Genomic DNA, 6,684 nt, shown 5'->3' on the forward strand with positions numbered 1-6,684 from the left:
TTCCGCGTGTATCCAGAGCTGTATGATGATTCCAAGGGGAATGCAGCCATGGAGGAACAGGGCCATCATCCATTCCTATACCGTAGCCCCAGTCTGGGTAAGATATACACGTTTTTGACTGTCAAGGCTTGTGTACCTTAATCAGGAACAAGAGGAAGAACCCTGAGACGAGGAGAGGACGGAGCGGAGAGGAGCGGATGGAGCGGACAGAGAAGAGAGAGGAGAGAGAGAGGAGGAGAGAGGAGAGGAGGAAGAGAGAGAGAGGAGAGGGGAGAGGGAGGTATAGGTAGAGGAGTAGGAGAGGAGAGGAGAGAGAGGAGAGGAGGTCGAGAAGAGGCGGAGGAGGGGAGCGACGGGACCGACGAAGCAGCGAGGGAGAGGAGAGGAGAGGAGAGAGAGGAGAGAGAGGAGAGGAGAGGAGAGAGGAAAAGAAGAGAAGACATTATTAAACACAGGGAATAAAAAATTGAAGATGGTTGATTGGTCGAGCCTGTTCTGAACTCACAGCACAGATGCCTGGGGTCAGCAGCAGCCAGCACCATTTGATGAAGATGGCAGGCGGTACCCAATCATATCCTCGAATTTCATATAGAACCTGTCACTACCTGGAACACACACAGACACAGACACACAGACACCAGCATAGACACAGACACACACACACACAACACACACAACACACACACACACACCCACACACACACACACACACACACACACACACACACACACACACGCACACACACACACAGACACACAGACACACAAGAGAGAAGAGAGACAGAGAGACAGACAGACAGACAGAAGAAAGACAGACAGACAGACCAGACAGACAGACAGACAGACAGACAGGAGGAAACAGTAAGGCTGCAAACTGATTAAGATATCATTGATAGTATTTTATATCATACCCCAAGACATGCTAACCTCTCACCATTACAAATAACAGGGGAGTTAGCATTTTAATCATCACCCCGAGACATGCTAACCTCTCACCATTACAATAACAAGTGGAGGTTAGCATTTATATTCATACCCCAAACTTGCTAACCTCTCACCATTAACAAAACAGGGGAGGTTAGCATTTTATATCATACCCCCAAGACATGCTAACCTCTCACCATTACAATAACAGGGGAGGTTAGCATTTATATCATACCCCCGAGACATGCTAACCTCTCACCATATACAATAACATGGAGGTTAGCATTTATATTCATACCCCCAAGACATGCCTAACCTCTCACCATTACCAATAACAGTGGAGGTTGAGCATTTGTATATCATAGCCCAAAACATGCAACCTCTCACCATTACAATAACAGTGGAGGTTAGCATTTGTATATCATAGCCCAAGACATGCTAACCTCTCACCATTACAATAACAGTGGAGGTTAGCTAATCATACCCCCCAAGACATGCTAACCTCTCACCATTACAAATAACAGTGGAGGTTAGCATTTTATATCATAGCCCCAAGACATGCTAAACCTCTCACCATTACATAACAGTGGATAGCTTTATATTCATACCCCCAGACAGCTAACATCTCACCATTACTATAACAGGGGCATGTTAGCATTTTACCTATCATACCCCAAGACATGCTAACCTCTCACCATTACATAACAGGGGATGTTAGCATTTTATATCATACCTCCAAGACATGCTAACCTCTCACCATTACAATAACAAGAGGAGGTGTAGCATTTTATATCATTACCGCCAAGACATGCTAACCTCTTCAACATTACAATAAACAGGGAGGTTGATATTTTATTCATACCTCCAAGACATGCTAACTTCTCTCCATTACAATAACAAGGAGGTTAGCATTTTTATATCATACCCCCAAGAGATGCAACCTCTCAACATTAAAATAACAGGGGAGGTAGCATTTTATATCATACCCCCAAGAACATGTTAACCCTCCACCATTACAATAACAGGGAGTTAGCATTTTATATCATACCCCAAGACATGCTAACCTCTCACCATTACATAACAGGGGAGGTTAGCAATTTTATATCATACTCTCCAAGACATGCTAACCTCTCACCATTACAATAACAGAGGAGGTTAGCATTTTATATCAACCCCAAGGACATGCTAACCTCTCACCATTACAATAACAGGGGAGGTTAGCATTTTATATCATACCCCCGAGACATGCTAACCTCTCACCATTACAATAAACAGTGGAGGTTAGCATTTATATCATACCCCCAAGGACATGCTAACCTCTCACCATTAAATAACAGGGAGGTTAGCATTTTATATCATACCCCAAGACATGCTAACCTCTCACCATTACAATAACAGGGGAGGTTAGCATTTTATATCATTACCCCGAGACATGCTAACCTCTCACCATTACAATAACAGTGGAGGTTAGCATTTATCATACCCCCAAAGACATGCTAACCTCTCACCATTTACAATAACAGTGGAGGTTAGCATTTTATATCATAGCCCCAAGACATGCTAACCTCTCACCATTACAATAACAGTGGAGTTAGCATTTTATATCATAGCCCCAAGACATGCTAACCTCTCACCATTACAATAACAGTGGAGGTTAGCATTTTATATCATACCCCCAAGACATGCTAACCTCTCACCATTACAATAACAGTGGAGGTTAGCATTTATATCATAGCCCAAGACATGCTAACCTCTACCATTACAATAACAGTGGAGGTTAGATTTTATATCATACCCCCAAGACATGCTAACATCTCACCATTACTATAACAGGGGATGTTAGCATTTTATATCATACCCCCAAGACATGCTAACCTCTCACCATTACTATAACAGGGATGTTAGCATTTTATATCATACCTCCAAGACATGCTAACCTCTCACCATTACAATAACAGAGAGGTTAGCATTTTATATCATACCGCCCAAGACATGCTAACCTCTCAACATTACAATAAACAGGGAGGTTAGTATTTTATGCATACCTCCAAGACATGCTAACCTTCTCTCCATTACAAGTAACAGAGGAGGTTAGCATTTTATATTCATACCCCCAAGAGATGCTAACCTCTCAACATTTAAATAACAGGGAGAGTTAGCATTTTATATCATACCCCCAAGACATGCTAACCTCTCACCATTACAATAACAGGGAGGGTTAGCATTTTATATCATACCCCCAAGACATGCTAACCTCTCACCATTACAATAAAAGGAGGTTAGCATTTATATCATACCTCCAAGACATGCTAACCTCTCACCATTACAATAACAGAGGGAGGTTAGCATTTTATATCATACCTCCAAGACATGCTAACCTCTCACCATTACAATAACAAGGGAGGTTAGCATTTTATATCATACCCCCGAGACATGCTAACCTCTCACCATTACAATAACAAGGGAGGTTAGCATTTTATATCATACCACCAAGACATGCTAACCTCTCACCATTATAATAACAGAGGAGGTTAGCATTTTTATATCATACCTCCAAGACATGCTAACCTCTCACCATTACAATAACAAGGAGGTTAGCATTTTATTTCATACCCAAGACATGCTAACCTCTCACCATTACAAAACAGGGAGGTTAGCATTTTATATCATACCCCCAAGACATGCTAACCTCTCACCATTACAATAACAGGAAGTAGCCTTTTAATCATACCACCAAGACATGCTAACCTCTCACCATTACAATAACAGAGGAGGTTAGCATTTTATATCATACCTCCAAGACATGCTAACCTCTCACCATTACAATAACATGGAGGTTAGCATTTTATATCATACCCCCCAAGACATGCTAACCTCTCACCATTACAATAACAGGGAGGTTAGCATTTTAATATCATACCCCCGAGACATGCTAACCTCTCACCATTACAATAACAGGGAGGTTAGCATTTTATATCATACCCCCAAGACATTCTAACCTCTCACCATTACAATAACAGGGGAGTTAGCATTTTATATCATACCCCAAGACATGCTAACCTCTCACCATTACAATAACAGGGGAGGTTAGCATTTTATATCATACCACCAATCTCTCCCTCTTCAGAGGATGACGTTCCTGACCACCCCCAGTCCAGATCTGTCATATAACGCCTCTCCCTCCCTCTCTCCCTCTACAGAGGATGACGTTCCTGACCACCCCCAGTCCAGATCTGGTGATGAGAGGTAAACTGGCTGGTATGAGCCCCTTCACCATCAGACCCAAGCCCAGCAAAGAGTCAAAGAAAGCTGCAAAGATATCTACCGTCACAGAGAAGGAGACTCATTTCTAACGCTTCTCAAAGTCCTGTCACTGACCAAGCCTCTGTCTGTCCACAACCACAACCACAATGAAGACAACAACAACAAGAAACAAACAAACAACAAACAGAAGAGAATAAAGGACTGTTTTATTTTGTTTTTTAAAAAAGAGAGAAAGAAGTTTTCACATAATTATTAGTCATGCTTCTTCTTTTTTTGGGGGCGCAAACTTTATTAACACATCATCTACGTTAACATTATGACTTAAAGAGATATTTTTTAACGATTAGAAGAATATCAAGTTTATTGATTGAGATCGGCACGATATCTTGCCAAGTTATTCGTGTCACTGTACTGTTAGGATGCTATCAATGTACTGTATAACTCTTTATCTAACTCATGCACTGAGTATACAAAACATTAAGAACACCTTCCATGACCCCCCCCCAACTCAATTCGTCGGGACATGGACTCTACAAGGTGTCGAAAGCGTTCCACAGAGATGCTGGTCCCCTTTGTTGACTCCCAATGTTTCCCCACATTTGTGTCAAGTTGGCTGGATGTCCTTTGGGTGGTGGATCATTCTTGTTACACACAGGAAACTGTTGATCGTGAAAAACCCACAGCAGCATCTACTAACACATCCCGTTCAAAGGCCCATTCACCTTCTAAATGAAACACATACACAATCCATGACTCAATTATCTCAAGCCTTAAAATCTTTAACATGTCTCCTCCCCTTCATCTACACTGCTTAAAGTGGATTTAACAAGCGAGATCAATAAGGGATCATAGCTTTCACCTGGATTCAGATGGTCGGTCTATGTCATGGAAAGAGCAGGTGTTCTTAATGTTTTGTCCAGTCAGTGTACAGCAGTACTGCTGGGACCATGCTGAAGTGTATTGTGTGTTTAGAGAGAACCTCCTTCCCAGGGATGTTATAAACTTATAGAGAGAACCTCCTTCCCAGGGATGTTATACATTTATAGAGAGAACCTCCTCCCCAGGGATGTTATACATTTATAGAGAGAACCTCCTCCCCAGGGATGTTATAAACTTATAGAGAGAATCTCCTTCCCAGGGATGTTATACATTTATAGAGAGAACCTCCTCCCCAGGGATGTTATACATTTATAGAAGAACCTCCTCCCAGGGATGTTATAAACTTATAAGAGAATCTCCTCCCCAGGGATGTTATAACTTATAGAGAGAATCTCCTCCCCAGGGATGTTAATAACTTATAGAGAGAACCTCCTCCCCAGGGATGTTATACATTTATAGAGAGAACCTCCTCCCAGGGATGTTATAAACTTATAGAGAGAACCTCCTCCCAGGGATGTTATAAACTAATAGAGAGAACCTCCTCCCCAGGGATGTTATACATTTATAGAGAGAACCTCCTTCCCAGGGATGTTATAAACTTATAGAGAGAACCTCCTCCCCAGGGATGTTATAAACTTATAGAGAGAACCTCCTTCCCAGGGATGTTATAAACTTATAGAGAGAACCTCCTCCCAGGGTTGTTATAAACTTATAGAGAGAACCTCCTCCCAGGGATGTTATAAACTTATAGAGAGAACCTCCTCCCCAGGGATGTTATAAACTTATAGAGAGAACCTCCTTCCCAGGGATGTTATACACTTATAGAGAGAACCTCCTTCCCAGGGATGTTATACATTTATAGAGAGAACCTCCCCCCAGGGATGTTATAAACTTATAGAGAGAACCTCCTTCCCAGGGATGTTATAAACTAATAGAGAGAACCTCCTTCCCAGGGATGTTATACATTTATAGAGAGAACCTCCCCCAGGGATGTTATAAACTAATAGAGAGAACCTCCTTCCCAGGGATGTTATACATTTATAGAGAGAACCTCCTCCCAGGGATGTCATAAACTAATAGAGAGAACTCCTTCCCAGGGATGTTATAAACTTATAGAGAGAACCTCCTTCCCAGGTTTGCAAAATTATATAAACTTTCCCAAGTTCTTGGGTTTTCCAGAAACTCTGGGTGGAGGATTTGTGCCCGGCTACCCCCGTGATTCTGTGATTTTTGTAACTCTACCCTCCCTAGTCTTAAAGAGGTAGTGGAGCACTGTGCTCCAGCCCTGGTTGAACGCTCCTTAGTCCCCATCGTCATCTCTGACTGACTCGCAGGCCGAGTTAGTTTCAGTGTCAGTGTCAGCAATGCCGTCTACTTTCTCCTCAGTTGTTTCACAGCGATTAGAGTTTAATCTAAACAGACGATGCGCGTCTCGTCATTTCTTCGGTTCTGCTCTGCTCCGTTCGGCTCAGAGTCCAGATAGATAGAGAGACAGACAGAACCGTCTGCCTCTCCCCCCCCCTTCTTCCTCCTTCTCCTCCCTCCTCTTCCTCCTCCTCGTCGATTGTGACACTAGCTGGTTTTGGCCTTAAGTAGGGGCGGAATGAGCTGGTCTCA

Source organism: Salvelinus sp. IW2-2015, unplaced genomic scaffold, assembly GCF_002910315.2.
Source record: "Salvelinus sp. IW2-2015 unplaced genomic scaffold, ASM291031v2 Un_scaffold3534, whole genome shotgun sequence".
Lineage (NCBI taxonomy): Eukaryota > Metazoa > Chordata > Actinopteri > Salmoniformes > Salmonidae > Salvelinus > Salvelinus sp. IW2-2015.